The sequence below is a fragment of the Poromitra crassiceps genome, assembly GCF_964638095.1.
Source record: "Poromitra crassiceps genome assembly, chromosome: 3".
NCBI classification, from domain to species: domain Eukaryota; kingdom Metazoa; phylum Chordata; class Actinopteri; order Beryciformes; family Melamphaidae; genus Poromitra; species Poromitra crassiceps.
In genome coordinates this window covers 91,061,772-91,082,512 of record NC_139625.1, presented here as the reverse complement: position 1 = coordinate 91,082,512, position 20,741 = coordinate 91,061,772, and the positions used below count along the sequence as shown (strand labels likewise).

Here is a 20,741-nt window from a genome sequence, read left to right as displayed (position 1 = left end):
TGTGCATGTGTCTGTGATGAATGGCATTGTGATTCTGAGGCTGACTTTCAGGTGTTTTATCAGCTGTGCCTGTGCAGGTTGTACAACACAGACAAACCAGTTCCGAATGGCCAGGCCAACTTCTTTGGACACATTTGGATAATTGGTGCAGCCTTTTTGCTTGATCTTATTTGGAGAAGTTTGGATACTTGGTGTAGCCTTTTTGCTTGATCTTATTTGGCTAAAAACAACCCCATTTTATACGTTACATCCCATTAATGTCGTAATTATTTTGAAAATCCCAATATGTATTGACTTTATATTCTGAGCGACAAGTTGGTTTATGTTCTCATTAACTTGCATGGAGTTGAGCCAGGTTTGAGTCTTTTTGGAGCCATCTAGTAGATGAATTGCCGCTTCCCTGTCAACTTGTTACAGTCCATTTTAATCTTCAGTCTGACATTGCCTCCACTCTAGCCTGATTTCCGTTGGGGAAGGGGATTCGATTTTCCCTAGCCAATCACTAGAGACCAGCGTATGCATGGTAGTCCCGCCCGTGTGGCTGATTGGCTAATCGTTAGACTGATATCTGCTTTTGAAAGCTGATATATTTCGATTGAAGAGCTATTCCATCTGTACAGTCATTAATTCCACCAGCCTAGCCATGTGGTAATAAAATCAACTTGAGACTTGAGACTAGGGATGCCACGGTGTGGCTAATAAACACGTGACAGCACCAGTGTTACCGGTGACACCGTAAAAAAAAAAAAAACACTCCAGCTCCTCAGCAGTGCTCACGGTCTGGATTTTTTATTTAACTGCTCTCAGTCTGACACACCCGTCAATATAGTCACCAATGCAAGCGTGGCAGGGATGTCAGTTTAACCACAGAGAATAGTTTGGAGCAGTTACGTTTGTCGGTCTATAAATTAGGCCACTTTGCACACAGTCCTTTCTACCCCATGTTTCTCCCCCAGTCAGTCAGCCCCTCCCATCCCTGCTGCTGCGCGTTGTTGTGAGCGCTGTCTGTCAGCCCTGCCTCACATAACATTAAACACTGGGGACAGATCTCCTGTCTGTCAGCCTCACATAACATTAAACACTGAGGACAGATCTCCTGTCTGTCAGTCTCACATAACATTAAACACTGGGGACAGATCTCCTGTCTGTCAGCCTCACATAACATTAAACACTGAGGACAGATCTCCTGTCTGTCAGCCTCACATAACATTAAACACTGGGGACAGATCTCCTGTCTGTCAGCCTCACATAACATTAAACACTGAGGACAGATCTCCTGTCTGTCAGCCTCACATAACGTTAAACACTGGAGACAGATCTCCTGTCTGTCAGCCTCACATAACATTAAACACTGAGGACAGATCTCCTGTCTGTCAGCCTCACATAACGTTAAACACTGGAGACAGATCTCCTGTCTGTCAGTCTCACATAACATTAAACACTGAGGACAGATCTCCTGTCTGTCAGCCTCACATAACATTAAACACTGAGGACAGATCTCCTGTCTGTCAGCCTCACATAACATTAAACACTGGGGACAGATATCCTGTCTGTCAGCCTCACATAACATTAAACACTGAGGACAGATCTCCTGTCTGTCAGCCTCACATAACATTAAACACTGAGGACAGATCTCCTGTCTGTCAGCCTCACATAACGTTAAACACTGGAGACAGATCTCCTGTCTGTCAGCCTCACATAACATTAAACACTGAGGACAGATCTCCTGTCTGTCAGCCTCACATAACATTAAACACTGGGGACAGATCTCCTGTCTGTCAGCCTCACATAACATTAAACACTGGGGACAGATCTCCTGTCTGTCAGTCTCACATAACATTAAACACTGAGGACAGATCTCCTGTCTGTCAGCCTCACATAACATTAAACACTGAGGACAGATCTCCTGTCTGTCAGTCTCACATAACATTAAACACTGAGGACAGATCTCCTGTCTGTCAGCCTCACATAACATTAAACACTGAGGACAGATCTCCTGTCTGTCAGCCTCACATAACGTTAAACACTGGGGACAGATCTCCTGTCTGTCAGCCTCACATAACGTTAACTCATTCACCGCCAAAGACGTCTTTGACGTGTTATCAGAAATAGCCATCCACGCCAAAGACGTGTTTGACGTGTTTTTGTTTTTATTACTGCAGGGCGTAGTTCAAACACTTCCTCAGCCTGTGACATAGTATCAGGTCCCTAGCATCTAAGACAACACGTGAACAAACACATACCGCAGCTGTTGTTTTGAAATTGAGCAGGAGGAATATCAGAAAACGGATAAGGAGCTTGCCTTGTGCAGACAGGAGAAACGCCATTGAAACGCCCCTCGCGCGCTGCAGGAGCTGGTCGCTTTCCTGTGTGCCAGCCGGAGAAAACGGGAGAAAGTTCCAGAGATGCGTTTGATCATCGGAGGAATGAGGAAATGATCGATCAGTTTGACGGGTAATCCAGAGGGCGGTGAGGAAGTGTTGAATAGCCGAGGGGAAAACGGGAACGATCAAACAGCAGGGAGTATAGGACAGGGAGGCAAGAAGACAAGCCAGAAGCGGCAGTCACAGCAGCCCGCTGTCTGTTCTCAAGAGCTATTCAGTTGGTTCATGAAATCGCTGGGCTACGTGCCCTCCAGTGTTGCTCCTGGCCAATCCCGGCGCCACAGGGCGTGGTTATTGCTTATCCTATGTGGGGTTAGAAATCACGCAACGAAGGGGGATCGTGTGTGTGTGTGTGTGTGTGTGTGTGTGTGTGTGTGTGTCTGTCTGTCTGTCTGTCTGTCTGTCTGTCTGTCGGTGTGTCTGTCTGTCTGTCTGTCTGTCTGTCTGTGTGTCTGTCTGCACACTCACTCACACTGCTGTATTGTTGAATGTAAAAAAAAAAAGCACTTCATGTGTATATATATATATATATATATATTTTTTTTTTCATTTGTGTCATAACGAATAGTATTTACATGTCTGATGTCAATACAGTTCAAAATAAAAGAATTGAGAGCGAGTTCTGCTTGAGAATGTGTATTTTACAGAAATTGCCTTTTCTCCTGTTTGTCATCTCAGAGAGACCTTTTGGGCTAAAACAGGGTGTATATAAATGGATATAAGTAGAGTACAGAACATGCTAAAAGCTCACTTTTTTTTTCCTGGTGAACCCAGAGACATACATCTTCATTTTGAGGTATTGCAAATCACTCTGGTGCTAATAGATAATTTACTGTGGGTCTTGAAAGATGACCAACAATTATGAAAATCTTTGGCCTGTGCTAAATATTGGCAGTCCTAAACTGGCCATGAATGAGTTAAACACTGGGGACACATCTCCTGTCTGTCAGCCTCACATAACGTTAAACACTGGGGACAGATCTCCTGTCTGTCAGCCTCACATAACATTAAACACTGAGGACAGATCTCCTGTCTGTCAGCCTCACATAACATTAAACACTGAGGACAGATCTCCTGTCTGTCAGCCTCACATAACATTAAACACTGAGGACAGATCTCCTGTCTGTCAGCCTCACATAACATTAAACACTGGGGACAGATCTCCTGTCTGTCAGCCTCACATAACATTAAACACTGAGGACAGATCTCCTGTCTGTCAGCCTCACATAACATTAAACACTGGGGACAGATCTCCTGTCTGTCAGCCTCACATAACATTAAACACTGGAGACAGATCTCCTGTCTGTCAGCCTCACATAACATTAAACACTGGAGACAGATCTCCTGTCTGTCAGCCTCACATAACATTAAACACTGGAGACAGATCTCCTGTCTGTCAGCCTCACATAACATTAAACACTGGAGACAGATCTCCTGTCTGTCAGCCTCACATAACATTAAACACTGGAGACAGATCTCCTGTCTGTCAGCCTCACATAACATTAAACACTGGAGACAGATCTCCTGTCTGTCAGCCTCACATAACATTAAACACTGGAGACAGATCTCCTGTCTGTCAGCCTCACATAACATTAAACACTGAGGACAGATCTCCTGTCTGTCAGCCTCACATAACATTAAACACTGGGGACAGATCTCCTGTCTGTCAGCCTCACATAACATTAAACACTGAGGACAGATCTCCTGTCTATCAGCCTCACATAACGTTAAACACTGGAGACAGATCTCCTCCTGGAGAAAATAAACTAACATCATTAGCCACAAATCTGGTGATTTATTCTGGCCATGGGATTAACGTGACCAGCAAGCAGCAGTAAGCCAGGCAATGATGATAGCTGAGTAGCATCAGCATGTGCTTTTATCACAGCTAAGTCATCAATGCTAACTATTACCATCAATGTTAGCATTCGGTTTAGCTAACATATTAGCATCAGTGCTAGCGGAGATTTAGCTCTGTTAAAACCACATTTCCAGAGATGGCAGTGGCAAGAGAATACGCACAGGCTTAGATAAGGGTCTTACCTACATGTGTATGAGGGGGGATTGTGTTCACAACATTTACAACTAACGTTACTTGCTGGTCTGTCTAACCAGAGATATGATGAACTCAGACAGCCAGGATAGGATGGAGGGAGCGCTTGTAATATACACCAGCGCAGCTGAGCCTGTCACGAGCGGGTGGAGTTGAAGGTGTTACCGGTGGGCATGTTATGTAATCGGTGTATAGAAGGGAGAAGCCAGCACTCCAAATGTCTTTTCATATGATTTAATTATCCTCAAACCTGGGCAGCAGACAACGTTTCAGTCAAAGACCTTCCTCAGCGTTGCAACTCACAACTGACAACTGACAAGGTTGAGTGCACGCATTTCTGATGTTTATCAGTGTGTCTCTGTTGTATGTGAGCTTGTTGTTGTAGTGGCTGTTGTTGTCCTCCATTGTTGATAACGCCGGCCGGCGGTCAGTTCGAGGAGACAGAAAAAGTAGTCCAAAACTGTACAAAACGCGACTATACAAAGCAATACCGAAGCTGGACTATATACATTAAGAAAGCAATTTAAAAAATCTCTATGGTACTCTATTACACTATAAACCTCCTGTTATTTACAATCGTGCGGAGCTACAAGCAAGTTGCCCTCTCCCAGCGCCATCTTATTGATGATCATATTGATCTTATTTAAGTTGGCTTCAGAGGCAGGTGTTGGCTGACCTGTGCTGCCGCATATAAGAATGTCCTATGTAACTATAACCACAACACTATTTAACAACGTTTAATCAGCACACGGACGTACATGTTACAGCTTCAAAACAGTCAGCTAAGGCTATCTTGTGGCTACCAGCGTATCCATCTTTGTCCCGATATTAACATCACTTCCGGACCAGTACTTCCGGGGATGAACTGTGGGAGTTGTAGTTCTTTAAGTAACTATGGAACTATGAATTCACGTCAGGTCCTATACCGTTCCTCTCATCCGTTCACTCCACCCAACACTCGTGTACTGCTAGCAAACTATTTGTCTGCTGGTTTATCTTAGGGTACATACAGTATTGTCATTTATTGTGGTGCTGTATTAGCTGTGCTTGTAACAATGTTTTCTTCTAGCCCTAGCTTTGGCTGGTTTGTGAATGCTTAACTCTGCTGGGCTCAGACCAAGGCTATGTTAGCTTGTTAGCGAGTCCTAGCATCACTTGTTCACTTTTCTATCGTATGTAATAAAACGCAGTCTACTTTTTTGTAACTTTAACCTGTTTTGAAGTGTCATGTTTTAGGTTGTGATCCATCCCCTAGACTGAGTCGTAATGCAGTCTATGACATAATCAGTGCTTTAGCATAATAAGGCATCATCAGTGCTTTATGACATCACTGATGCCATATTTGTCACAACAAACTCATGCCCAGACCCCTGAACAGTGTTTTGGCCAATTTTGGAGGTGATCGGATCAATGGCGCACCTTGCGTAGTTTGTCTGTCTGGACGGACCAATCACATGGCCAATAAGATTGTTGTCCCTGATGACAAAAAAGATGGGTTTAATAATTTGATAAATAGTAATATTACTTCAATGTTTATCTGCGGGGTTACTGAAAGTGATGTCATTGAAACTGTAAGAAAATTTAAAAACAAAAGATCAATTGACATAAATTCCATTGACATGGTAATTATTAAAGAAGTTATATATTCTATTATAAGACCCCTGACCTATATATGTAATCTCTCTTTTCAAAAGGGAATATTTCCCAATAGCATGAAGCTAGCAAAAGTAATTCCAATATTTAAAAATGGGGACAAGCACCGCATGGACAACTACAGACCGGTATCTCTTCTTCCTCAATTTTCCAAAATAATAGAGAAATTGTTTGTGAAACAGTTGGATTCTTTTATCAGTAAAAACAAATTATTAGATGAAAATCAGTATGGATTTCGGGAAAACAGAACCACTACCTACGCAGTAATGCAGATGGTTGAAGAAATTGCAAAGGCAAGGGAAAATGATGAATATTCTATTGGCATTTATGTTGACCTACAGAAGGCTTTTGACACCATAGATCATAGGATATTGTTGAGGAAATTGGAGAAGTATGGGATGCGAGGTGTTGCAAATTCTTGGCTGAAAAGCTACTTAGAAGGTAGGCAGCAATGTGTACAAATAAAGATACTGTGTCAGCATTGAGGGACATCACCTGTGGGGTTCCACAGGGATCAGTGATTGGTCCAAAACTGTTTATTTTATATATTAATTATATTTGCAAAGTTACAGATTTGTTAAAGTTTGTCGTTTTTGCAGACGATACAAATCTATTTTGTTCTGGTAAAAATTTAAATGAACTTTTGAGTGATGTTGAACGGGAGTTGGAAAACCTCAAAACTTGGTTTGATGTCAATAAACTATCACTGAATATTAAGAAAACTAAGTATATGGTGTTTGGAAATCAGAAAGGAATTGATGATGATATTGAATTAAAAATCTGTAATACTAACATTGAAAGAGTATTTGAGACCAAATTCCTTGGGGTTGTGATTGATCATAAACTGTCATGGAAACATGTAGATTATATCAAAGGGAAAATTTCAAAGTCACTAGCAATCCTGTATAAATTTAGAGATGTATTGAATTATAAGGCCTTGCATATCATTTATTGTTCACTCATTTTACCTTACATGTCTTATTGTGTAGAACTCTGGGGATCAACCTTTAAAACAACTCTAAATTCAATAGTTCTACAAAAACGAGCCATACGTATCATTAATAAAAAGGATTACTATGCTCACACAAATCCACTGTTTCTAAATTCCCGTGTCATGAAATTTAACGACTTGTTCTATTATAAGATAATGCAAATAATGTTTAAAGCAAAATCAAAGTCACTCCCAATCTCTGTGCAAAAGTTATTTTCAACACGGGACAGCAAGTACGATCTAAGAGGTGTGTGCAAGTTTAATGTGCAAAAAGCTAAAAAGAGATTAAAAGGAGATGTGTTTCCACTGTTGGGGTGAAAGTTTGGAATGATGCACATATAAATTTGAAGATGTGTAATTCGCTTTTGGTTTTCAAAAAAATGGTTTCTGAAGCTATTTTTGAGCGTTATAAGTGTGAATAAATTTTCTGATGCTGTTTAATTTTTTTTCTTTTCTGTGTTGTAAACATTGACTGTTGCAAATTACTTTTCTGTTGTTGTTTTTATTTTATTTTGGAGGAAAGCTTAATTGAGTAGAAATTAGGTCAGGCTTAATATAAGCATTTTGCTTCTGCCTGAGCCTGTTCAGTCTCTGGTTGATTTGACTTTGTTTATACTGTGATTTTGTTATTTATGATGACTGAATAAAATTACATTACATTACATTACAATTGCTCGAGTGGCACCACTGGTGGCATCACTGATGACATCACAAATACTCAAGTGACAGGTTTGTTCACAGTCCAACACACACTTTACACAGCCATTCACACTGTCAATCACACTGTGGGCAGAGCCTCTTCCCATACAGCACCTGCCAATCACACAGTGTGGGCGGAGCCTATATAACATCATTATAATAGTGACCTGGCCAAGAGGCCGCGCCATCTAGAACTGTATGGCATCATCAGTGATTTATGACCTCATCACTGTCTGTGACATCATCAATGATTTATGACATCATCTGTGATATGTAGTAGTGACCTGGCCACCAGGCAGAGCCATCTAGAACTGTATGACATGATCGGTGATATGGCATCACAATAGTAGTGTCATCCGCAATCTCATCAGTGATGACACTCGAGCAAGTGTGATGTCATGAGTGATGTCACTCAAGCAATATCATCATTGTGTTTTGTTATCCATAATGGACATCACTGATGATGTCATATACATTGTGACATCGTCAGTGATGTTATAAATCCTCGCTTGCAGAGGCTATAAGTGCAACACAGTGACTGCATAAAGAGGCACTTCCACTATATAATAATTCCAAATGCACACACCTAGAGCCATTCCACTTTTTGGCGCGATGGAGGTCACAGCGATGAGGGGCCAGGACAGGCCAGTGGGGGATGGCGAGCAGGGCGAGTCGGAGGTGCGCAGGATTGCCCGGTACCCCGATGCCCATCAGCTGTTCGTGGGAAATGTCCCGCATGACGTGGACAATGCCGAGCTCAAGGAGTTCTTTGAAAAGTATGGTACAGTCCTGGAGATGAATATCAAAAACGGAGGCAAGATGCCAAACTTTGGCTTTGTGGTGTTTGATGACCCTGAACCAGTACAGAAGATCATGAGGAACAGGCCCATCAATTTCAGAGGCACCGTGCGTCTCAACGTGGAGGAGAAGAAGGCCCGCTCGTCCAGAGAGGGCGACATGCGTGACCCCCCCCCCAGTGGCTCCCTCCCAGTCTCAGAACTCTATCCCCACGTTGTCAAAGTCACTCCCACACCACCGGCCACAATGGGGGTGAAGACAGAGATGCAGTCAGCAGCACAGAGAGACCAGAGGCCTGGAGGCACTCCTGTACACAAAGGGCCCAGGGACCGACCGCCCAGCGCGGCCGTCGCAGTCTTAGGACTCTACCCCCACATTGTCAAAGTCACTCCCACAGCACCAACCACAATGGAGGTGAAGTCAGTGTTGCAGCCAGCAGCACAGAGACCACAGAGAGATCAGAGGCCAAGGGAACAGAGGCCTGGAGGCTCCCCTCCAGTACACAGAGGGCCCAGGGACCTCCCAAACAGCGTCTCAGTACTCTACCCCCATGTTGTCAAAGTCACTGCCACATCACCTGCCAGAGTGGCGGTGAAGTCCGATTGGCAACCAGCGCCACAGAGAGACCAGAGGCGTGAAGGCGGCCCTGTACACAGAGGTCCCAGGCCAGTGCGGGAGGGCGAGTCAGAGGTGCGCAGGGTCAACCGGTACCCTGACGCCCACCAGTTGTTCGTGGGACAGATCCCGCATGACGTGGACAATGCAGAGCTCAAGGAGTTCTTTGAACAGTATGGTACAGTCCTTGAGCTGAGGATCAAAAACGGAGGGAAGCAGCCAAACTTTGGCTTCGTGGTGTTTGATGCCTCTGAACCTGTACAGAAGATCATCAGCAACAACAGGCCCATCAAGTTCAGAGGCAGCGTGCATCTGCATGTGGAGGAGAAGAAGGCCCGGTCGGCCAGAGAGGGCAACATGCGGGACCTCGCACCCAGCGGGGCCGTCCCAGTCTCAGGACTCTTGCCCCACATTGTCAAAATCACTCCCACTGCACCGGCCACAATGGAGGTGAAGACAGATTTGGAATCAGCAGCACAGAAACGACAGAGAGACCATAAGCCAAGGGAACAGAGGCCTGGAGGCACTCCTGTACACAGAGGGCCCAGGGACCTCCCACCCAGCGGTGCCGTACCAGTCTCTGGACTCTACCGCCACATAGTCAAAGTTACTCCCACAACACCGGCCAGAGTGGAGGTGAAGACAGACTTGCATCCAGCAGCACAGAGGCCAACGGAACAGAGGCCGGGAGGCACTCCTCCTGTACACAGAGGGCCCAAGGACTTCCAACCCAGCGGGGCCGTCCCAGTCTCAGGACTCTTCCCGCATGTTGTCAAAGTTACTCCCACAACACCGGCCAGAGTGGAGACGAAGTCAGACTTGCAGTCAGCAGCACAGAGAGACCAGAGGCCAAGGGAACAGAGGCCTGGAGGCACTCCTGTACACAGAGGGTCCAGGGACCTCCCATCCAGCGGGGCCGTCCCAGTCTCAGATCTCATATCATGGTATAACCAGTTATCAGTATTAGGCTAAGATAGCATAGTCAGCATAGAGGGATGTAATTTGTTGACAAAGGGGGATCTGATGCATATTCCTGGGTCTAGAATGATGGGTGCAAACAAGCCTCAATCATTAAACAGCACCACAAGGAGCTCGGATTCAATTTAGGCCGGAACAACAGACAACAAACCTTAGGGTTTGGATGACCTCGGACACAAAAATATGCAAAACAATTGACCTTTATAGCCCAGCGTTGTATTTTATCATTATAACCACCTATACCAGTAGCTTGCTAAAAGTAATGCATGCAAAGACAATGCTGCTCATCACAAAGATGAGAAGGTTTAAAGTTCTCTGAGGTAGTTTGTAACTACATTGCACAATGGAGGGTGAGGAAAAATACTACTGCTTGATGCTCAGCAATTAGCATTATGAACTAGAGGGCACTCGGTAGAGTGCATACCTCCGCGCACCTTTCAACAAAGTTTTGTGGTGTTGCGTAAATCTGTTCTGTGATTAGCCACAGCCATTGCCATGCCCCCATTTAGCTAGTGGGCGTGGAAAGTTAATCAGTTATTCCTTGGCCCATGACCAACCTTTTTACAAAGTTTTGTGGTGTTACGTGAATACATTTGGAAGCACATTTTTGTGATTGGCCATAGCATTATGAACTAGAGGGCACTCGGTAGAGTGCATACCTCCGCGAACCTTTCAACACAGTTTTGTGGTGTTACGTAAATCCGTTTTGTGATTTGCCACTCCATTACCATGCCCCCTTTTGTCCAGTGGCCGTGGGAAGCTAAAGTTCATAGTTGGCCCATGGCCTACTTGTCTACACAGTTTTGTGGTGTTACGTGAATCCGTGTGGAAGTTAAGCGCTAGCCTGGGTAAACCCAGCCTCCACATGACCTCCATGTACTATCAGTCACAACAGACATAGTCTGTGATGTCGTCAGGTTGAAGGCTGGGTTCATGCAGGCTAAACGCCCAACTACAGATCCTTGGTCAGGGGCACGCCTTCACAAGAGTCTATCATGTCTTGATGGTGGGAGGAAACCCACACGAACACGGGAAAACATGCAAACTCCACACATTGGACGACCACGACCCCTTTTGCTCAGTGGGCGTGGAAAAGTAATCACTTCTAAGTTGGCCCATGATCTACTTGTCTACAAAGTTTTGTGGTGTTAGATGAATCCATGTGGAAGTTAAGTGCCTTTTTGTGATTGGCCACGGCTGTTGCCACACTCCCTTTTGGCCAGTGGGTGTTGAAAGTTAATCAGTTCGTCTTTGCCCCATGACCAAGGATGTGCACAAGCACGGCCTATTGTTGCCCGAGCAACAGCCCATTTGCCCTCTTTGGCCAAGCTGCCTAACCCTAACCCTAACCCTCTCTGGAGGAAAAATGTCCACGGCTGACTGTCTTTTAGAGGCTGTAGCAGCCTCAGCGGGCCAGTGACTTGATCGGAAAAGGTGAGTGATGTGATAGAATTTATGTTGGTTTAACACCAGATGGGCAGCAGTGTTCTGTATGAGCTACAACAGTCTGATGGCAGAGGCAGGTACTGTAGCACAGCCAGAGTGCCTGGACCAGGAGCTGTGCCGTTTCTCTGGTAAGCAAAGCTAAAATTTTTTGAATGCTGTACAGGGAGAACATACAGCAGCAGGTAGTGGTAGCAATGTATGCAGATCACGGCAGCTGATTGTCCAGGGTGACCCCAGGTTCTTCGCAATCTGTGAGGGTAAGGCAGTGGTGTTGTCAATTGAGATGGAGAGGTCTGTGAGAGGGCAATCTTTCCCAGGGATAAAGGGTACCTCTCTCTTTTCAAGAATGAGCTTGAGATAAGCACTGATGTCTTTGAGACATGTGGAGATACTTTCATCAATTTGTGTGTCTGAGGGTGGAAATGATTGGTACAGCTGAGTCATGGGCATAACGGTGATAGAAGAAGCCATGACAGGAGATAACATAGCCGAGGGATTTAGTATAGAGAGTAAATAGGATAGGACCTCGGACTGACCGGTGTTAAGAGTGCAGGTTCTGGACAGAGATCCCTCCAGGAGGCCTGGTAGGAGCAATTAGAGATGCAGTAGAATGCAAACCAGGAGTGAGCAGATCCAGTGATTCCCAGTTCAGATAGAATGGAGATCAGGATTTGACGGCAGGAGGAAAAGGCCAGAGGAGAGGGATGAAGCCCTAGCAGTGGGCAGTGCCTCTGTGACTGCCAGGACTCAGGAGAGCTGTCTCAGTAGAGTGAGAAGCCTTCAAACCAGATTGAAGATGATCCAGGAGGTCATCCTGCGAAAGATGCAGAGAAACTTGTTTGGGAACTGCTCTCTCAAGAAAAATACAGCTCTGTAGTTCTGGATAGCAGCAGGGTCAAGGGAGGGTTTTTTTAAGCAGGGACTTGACTCTGGCAGTCTTTTAGAGCAGCCGGAACAAGACCACCGGACAGAGAGGAATTGATAAGGGTACTGAGGAAGGGAGAGATGTCGGTGGCGATGGTTTGATGGGGCAGGTGGTGACTCGGTTAGACCAAGTTTAAGGACATCAGGGGAGAGAAACAAGCAAGCTCACGGACAGTGGGCAGGGAAGCAAGTAAGAGAGTAAATCTTGAATTATGCTGTAATGTATGCTGTTATGATGTAATAAGACACACGGAATCCTGATGAGAAAACACTAATGAGGGTTTCCAACTTCCAATCATGGAAGATGGAAACCCTCATTAGTGTTTTGCTTGCACCTGTGATTATCCTGCCTTTTTGACACAAAATGGCCCCCGTGAGAAGGGTCTATTGAATTATCATCCACTCCAGCCCTAAATCAAGGAAGTAGTAACGGACGTTAGCCTACTAGTAGGCTACCTTCTGAATCATATGGGCAACAGATTAGTAGGCATATCAATCACGGAGCAGATTACAGAAATAGACACAGTAACCTGGTCAGCAGCCCTCTGATCTCTACATCAAACTTCCCTCATTAGCATCCATATTTACTTGAAAAGCACATGGCATAAACACTTTGGAAGAAGGACTTCCCACAGCATGTGAATGAGTGTGCTTTCCTCATAGGTAATGTAATGTAACTGTTACATTACATTACCTATGAGGAAAGCACGTTCGTGCATGCAAATAGAGAGTCCGTCAAGAATGCATTGCCGTCGCTCTACCTGGCCCCACCTCCACCTGGTCGCTAGATAACAGCGCCCCGAATCCCTTTGTTTTGAGAGTGAACAGCGCATGTGTGAATTTACACAGATCCTGGCTTAGCACTGGTGGAAGCTGGAAGTCCCCGGACGGCGTCCGTGGCAGAAAGTAGTTGACCCAAAACAGTACACATGTAGATCATTATGAATCTACATATTTATTGCAGATTATATACTTACTATCTAATATTCACCTCGCTCATAAAAATATATATATATATAATATAATAAGTTTTATTTTTCCCACGTGGGTAGGTGGGGCGGCGCCCTGGCGCCCTCTAGTGGCCGGCCGCCACTGCTTCCACCTCCACCATCGTCTTTCACTATTTGTTGTAGAATGGAATTTGTATCAGTATCAACATTCTTCTCCCGCATTAACCAACAGCATCTCAAGCCAATATGAGACCGGTGACCAGAGAAATCCAGTTGTGACATCAAAATACTAATGAAGCCAGGAGTCAGGAAAGTTGTCTCACAGAATTGTATTCAGCCAAACATACATCTTTACAAGTAGAAGATTTCAATTTTCACAGAGACTGTCTCCCTGGAGAAGCTTGCTTGTTTCCAGATCAGGAGCTCAGTACAGAAGGACACACAGTCAAAGGCTTTAGGCTCTTCACAAACTATGCTTTGAGCAGCTCACAGAAGCAAGGACAGGAGTTAAGAGAAGATGACTGTAGCCAAGACAGAAGTCCAGCAAGGCCACATCTCTGAGTGAGCTTGTCACTGTGCTCCGCTCACGGCCAACATGACATAAGCTGTCTGTTTATGTGGAATGGAATTTAAGAATGGAATGAAATATGTAACTATGTGAACCTGCATCTGCATCTGTCTTGACGCAGGTTTTGAAGGCAACTCTGAGCCCTGCAAGGCCACCATGACAGTGCAGTGTGAGATAGAAAGAGCTGCTAATGGGCCTTATAGGTTATCCGAGTATGGCGTCTGTCTTAAAGTCTGTCTTATGTGACATGCATTTACAACTCCTACCAATAACTACTGTGTATGCAATTATTGCTTATTGATTATAAAATGAGCCAATGGAACTTACATTTTCTACACTATGTAACCTCTATATTTGTATTTGTTCTGTATCTGTGTACGTTTTATGTTATATGGTTATTTGTTTTCATGTAAATCGTCTTTGAGTATTCAGAAAAGCGCTATATAAGTTCTACCTATTATTATTATTATTATTATTATTATACTTGGCGACATTCAATTCAGTTCAAATTTTACTGGGTGGTTAATAACAAATTTTAATAACAAATTTCACAATAGTGTGGATGATACGCGCCTGGTTGCAGCTATTGCGAATATGGGCTTGTTTTTTATTTAAATGTACCGTAATTTCCGCACTATAAGGCGCACCTGAGTATAAGCCGCAGCAGCAAAATTGCCTGTTTGTTACATATAAGCCGCACCGGACTATAAGCCGCGGGTGTTTTGATGTTTAATTACCATATGTAAGGGTTCGTGCACAGAGGGGATTGTCGGGAAAGAGATGGCTGTTTGGGGAAGCTCCCATTTATTAACATTTCAACAAAACAAGCATATCCCGCTGGGGATCTTTTCTTTTGGCAGCATTGTGAGACGCTTAAAAATCACCATCGGCGGGAGCTTTACTCCAGATGCTGTGCAGCCAAGAACACAAGTGAAATTCGTTCTCTCGTGACCTGTGGTTCTCAACGTGATGGACGATTCACCTTTCTTGTTAACAGTCCTAGTGAGAGGCAGGTCGAACGTCAAAGGCACTTCATCCATATTTATGATCTGCTCCGGTCCGATGGAATATTCCTTGATCTTTCTTTGTGTGAATTCGCCGAAGTTTGTAATTTTCTCCTGGTAGTCGGGAGGGAGTTGCTGACACACAGTCGTCCGCGCCCTGACGGACAGTCCCTTTCGTCTCATAAATCTGAAACACCAGGATGGTCCACCTCTAAAATGTTCAATTTTCATTTCGGTGGCGACTGTTTTGGCCTTCAGTCGGATCTGAACGGTGGACACACCTCGGCCGTCTGCTCTCTGTGTCAACACCCTGATGCCAAGGTTACGTGCTGCTGCTCGATTTCCTTCTTTCCTTCTTCTTCTTGCCGCCATCGTCGTAACACAGCCAGTTCTCCATCTTTTGAAGCATGATGTTAGATTACAACGAGCTAGTTGTGTGGCTTAGCCTTCCAAAATGTTGCCGTTAGTTTTTTAGAATGTAATACATAGAATTGGGAATGTTACATTCAATTTCATTCAGACTGTCTTTCAGGCTCAATCGCTGCCATTTTCCCCCCGGAGCGAGGGAGGAGGGAGGGTGTTGTACTGTAGTGGCTGAGAGAGCGTAGTGGCACAGTGCTCCAATCAGGTCGCGAGGCACATTTTTTGCAACATCATCCAATCAGGGTCTCGCTCTCGTAATGTCTGTCTTGCTCTCGTTCTGCCTCATACCAACATCCATAGATTTTGGAGGTCCCCGAGCGGCCGTTAGCTGATAAAATACATAGATAAGCCGCACCGTTATATAAGCCGCAGGGCCAAAAAACGGGGAAAAAGCCGCGGCTTATAGTCCGAAATTTACGGTAATCTTTATTACGTTTGATTCCAGCTGTAAATTTTTTGGGTGTTTGCATCACAACGCAGGAGAGGCCGTGTGAGAAAGATGAAGGTATGCATTGAATACATTTTCACTGGGACAGCAGATCAAGGCAAAAGGGTAGGTAAGGGTTGTCATGATGTCGCATTTACTTATCAGCTTTTTTTTTTACACCCGGACCTTATTTCCAGCTTAAAATATGATGTTTCACTCACCCAGAGGGTTAGAAACCCTTTGGTTCGCCATAGAAGATATTCAGGTCCGAGTAGTCTGGAACTGGCCAAAACGGGCGAATGGGGCATACGTAGTACAGACTGCAAATAACATATTTTCTGCAATGTAGCTGTTCATATCCTCATAATATCTCGTCCATAAATGAAAGTGAATCCGTCTAGTCTCCTCCGGGCTGCCTTATCTTAAGATAAGAGGAACTTGTAATTTGTAGCCACAAAGCAAACAGGTAGATTATAAAGTAAAGGCTGTTGTCAAAATATGGCATGTCAAGAGCTTTGAAATGTTGATGGTGTTTGTTAGTTTGCCTCGTTCTTTGAAGCCTCATCAAAGTTCTCAACAAGATCTGGAACATCATCCTCCTCTTCAGCAGCAATCATGAGGGCTTTGTTCTCTCCAGCTGGCTTAGGTAGGGTCTCTGCTAACCTCCTTAAGGTGGTGAGACTGTCGGCTCCCAGCTGGTTTAGGATTCCAGGGAGCATCTCTGTGAGCTGCTTGATCTCAGCGTTGCCTGTGATGGTGAAGGTGTTGGCAGGCAAGGAGGCCTGAGTCTTTGGGTTGTTAAAGTGGATCACTGTCCCCTGGCTTGTGAACATGTTCACCTCCTCAATGCCAGAGATGTTGTCCACTCCCAGTTTCTTGAGAGAGAACTGCAGTTTCTTGTCATCTACTGTAGCTGTTTTGTGCACCACCTTCTTCTTTCTGCGGGCTGACCCCTTGCCGCCTATGCGAACCTGCGCTTGCAGTTTGGCGAGTTTCTCCTTGTTCATCATCGACTCCATAAGAGACGCCGATCACAAAGTCAATGGAAGCTTGGGAAAAAAAGTCCTACTTCAAAGCTCTGCAAGGAAGGGTTTATGACATCACTAATGATGTCACAATGTCTACATCACCAATGCTCCATGCCATGTGCAGACAATTGTGATGTCATCAGTGATGTCACCGGAGCAATTGTGATGTCATCGGTGATGCATCGGCATCGAATTGTGATGTCATCGGTGAGATGTCATCAGTGATAATGGCATCAGTGATGTCACTCGACAATTGTGATGTCATCAGTAGTGATGTCATCAGTGATGGCACCTGAGCAATTGTGATGTAATCGGTGATGCATCGAGGGAAGGAGGCAGGGGGGAGGTGAAACTAATTTCTACTGTAACTGTTAACACATTCACTGCCAATAGTTTTTTTTTTACTGTAGGTAGCTTCTGCCAAGTTTTTTTTTTTGAGGATTCTGGCTCATCTTTCAAGAGCCGAGGATTATTTTCTGCTAGGATTTTGTGAACACAAAATATCTCAAAAGAACTAATAGAATGTGTGCTTTCTCTGTCTAAAAGAGTTAGTTTGTAGAGTTAGTAGTTATGTAGGCATTAGCAGTTGAATACAGCATGGTTTCAGCGTCTGAAAATGAAAGGTGAGAAAAATGCCTTTTTGTGAAATTCGATAGAACAGTCACTTTAACCATTTATTTTTGGCATCAAAGACATCAGACATCTAAACAATTTGTTCTGAACAGTATTTTCCTCCATAACAGCACCCGCACCCCCCTCTCCTTCAAACTCCTCCCTCCGTGGGCGTTCTCCTCCTCCCTCCTTGGCTCTGCAGCGGGTGTGTCACAAGCGAGTTTCTGCTGCCTGTCTGCTGCCTGGCGGCCCCTCGTCGGGCGAGCCTGGATGGGGCTCGCTCGTTTCTTGGGGTTTCGGTTGAGAGCTTTGATGAAGCTTTTGCGATTCTGGGCTTTATGCCGCGTGTCAAAGTGTGTTGCACCCAGTCTATTCTTGGAACCCCCCACCGTTGTGCGCCAGCGCGAAAGCGTTTTCGCCAAACCATTCTACAGTATGAGAATGGTTTCCTCACGCTTTTCCCTGCAGTTTTGGCTCGCTTTCTCTAGTCTGGAGAGCACTGTCGCCACTTAGTGGGTCGGTGGAATGGGTTGTACACGTTCGGTGGCTCCCATATTTTTATAGGAGACGTAAAAGGGTTTGATCCACGTCCCACCGTCAAATTTTTTTTTTTTTTTTTTTGACGAGTTGACTCGTCATTGGCAGTCAACCGTTGGTTTCTGCTTGACGAGTTGACTCGTCAACAGCAGTGAACGTGTTAAGGTGAAGCTAGATGCATTCTTCACTATGAGAATGGGATTGATAGGGAGGACAGGCACATGTCTCAATGGCTGTCTCTCAAGCCATTTCCAAACATGAACTCTGGGCTATGCTTGTTAAATCAGGTATTTCCCATAGGGGGGGCATGGTGGTACAGTGGTAAGCGCTGTCGCCTCACAGCTAGAAGGTCCTGGGTTCGATTCCCACCTGGGACGCTGTGAGCGCTGAAGGAATGCGTGCCCGTCCGCATGTCCTCGAGTGCCCACCGCCCGGGTGGGGTCATCAAAAGGGCCTTTCTGTGTGGAGTTTGCATGTTCTCCCCATGATCCCTGGGGGTTTCCTTCATATAGGAACCCCTTCACCAAAACATGCAATATCCTGGTCGCTGATGTGGTGCCTCCTCTGGTCGTTTGGGGCGCCTGGTCGGAGGGCAGGGGCGTCTGCACGGGTGGGCCTGGGTAGGCACAGGCCCACCCACCTCCCACCCTGGCCCACCCAAAAAAAAAAAAAAAAATTGTTTTCTAGAGGCAAACTTGCTGCTGCCTTGATAGCTAATGGTTTTGTAGCTTAAAAACGCAGGGCACATCATCTCCAGACTCTAATGCATGACGACTTCATGACATCTAGGAATTTTGCGCGCTTCCCGCGCAAAATTTCGTCATGCAATTGCCCCACCAATTTCATCCAGGCCCACCCATAATTTAATTTCTGCCTATGCCCCTGTCGGAGGGAGGGGAACTCGTTGGAATAGCGTGATGATCCTCCCACGTGCTATGTCCTACCGGTGAAGCTTCCTCTGTCAGGTGAAAAGAAGCGGCTGGCTAACTGCCCATGTCTCGGAGGAAGCATGGAGCCAGTTTCGGCTCTCCCCAGATTGGGAGAGGGTGGAGCAGCAACCAGGATAAATAAATTAAAAGTTGGCACTAACGGGGGATAGAAATGGGATAAAGAATCGGGGAGGAAATATATATATTTTTTAAATCCGGTATTTCCCGGAGTTACCCAGACATGAGGCATCGTTGTTTCTAAATATGAGGAAAATCTCCGGTGTAGAGAGTGGGGGAAAGGTGGAGACGTGTGCTGCACACTAGTCTGCAGGCTGCAGCCAGCCAGGAATCGCAGTGTTTATGCGAGGCAGGATTTTAATTACATTTTTCAATGTAGACTACATCAGAGATACATTTCAGAAAGCCGCCAACCAAAATAACAAAAGCCCCCAGTCAAAATAGTGGTCGCACTAACGGTAAAGTCGAGCTGAACCCAAAAATGACTTCAAATACCTGGGTATGCAGTGCACCTATTTAATAATGTATGCAAAAAAAAATCACAAAAATGTAATTTCTTTAGTTTTTCACACTTTTTCACATCAAAAGTTCATTTTTCAAGATTTCATTGATAACAGTAATGTACAGTTTGCTGACGTCACCTAGTACTATCAAATTTCTACCCCATTTCAACCAATCATATCACGACATGCAGCTGTCAATCAAATGTTCATTTCAGGATAATTTTTTCTTCCAAATGAAGTAGAAAATGGCGCCTAGGGCCTGTCATCTGGCAGAATTCCTATCCCATAAACTAACTACTGACTTGGCCAATTGTTAGAAACATGGATAAAAAACAAAAACTATAATCTCTAAGAATGCAAAGAAATGTAACTGGCTCGTTAAACACGCATTCCAGGAATATTATTTACATTTATAACGATAATGGCGCGTGCCTCCGAGCCTGACAGCCTCCCTGGCTGCACCCATGGGGCAGCACCCATGCATCGAATTGTCCGCTCGCTCCGCACGAAGCCGGTGGCTGCCTGGTACTCCGCGGATCCCACTTGCGTAGCACGACAACACGCTTAATCCCACCCGATTTGGGGGTGGAACACGCCAGGATTGGCCGATGCCAAAGCCAGTTGACAGAATTGTCAAATCAAATCATCGACACCGTATATGGTCCGCCTCTCAATTTGTTTTCAGTCTGAAACGGACTCAGACGAACGGGTTCACCTCGACTTTAAAGGCATTAATTCGCACAACATTTTTGGAGATTCGCCTATTTGCCATATTGCTGATATTAAATGTAGAATGTGGATGCTTTTATCGTCACTGTGCGTGCAGTACAATGTGTGATACAGCCATCACAACTTAGCACTACAATGGCAGTCTACAACAGGGATGGGCAACTTTGATGATAGAGAGGGCCACAAAAAAATGTCCTCGCTACCAGAGGGCCAGATTGTGACCGTGCACTTCCAGCAGTAGCCTACTGACACCATCACTCCCAATTATAGCTACTAATTTGATGATAAGGACTGGTAATCAAAGTTTATTATACCAACATTAATATTTTTCATATTCAAATTGAGTAATTCTTCCATTCAGATGACACCAGAAACTTTGCTCTAGCAATACATAATCCCACTACAGCAATTTGATGGGGTACATCACCCAAATATGTCATATTAATCAGATTAGTAATGTTACATGCATGTG

General features: G+C 44.9%; 1 protein-coding gene and 1 pseudogene across 2 annotated transcripts in view; one reads left to right on the top strand and one right to left on the bottom strand.

The window, feature by feature from the left end:
• The window catches only part of adck1 (aarF domain containing kinase 1), a gene marked incomplete at both ends in the record, with an annotated part of 257,552 nt that overhangs the window by 191,041 nt on the left and 45,770 nt on the right, over window positions 1-20,741 (top strand). The window lies entirely within an intron of this gene.
• On the bottom strand, window positions 16,450-16,932 carry LOC310772951 (transcription factor BTF3 pseudogene; annotated as a pseudogene). The gene has a single exon. The product of its transcript is annotated as a transcription factor BTF3 pseudogene (transcript).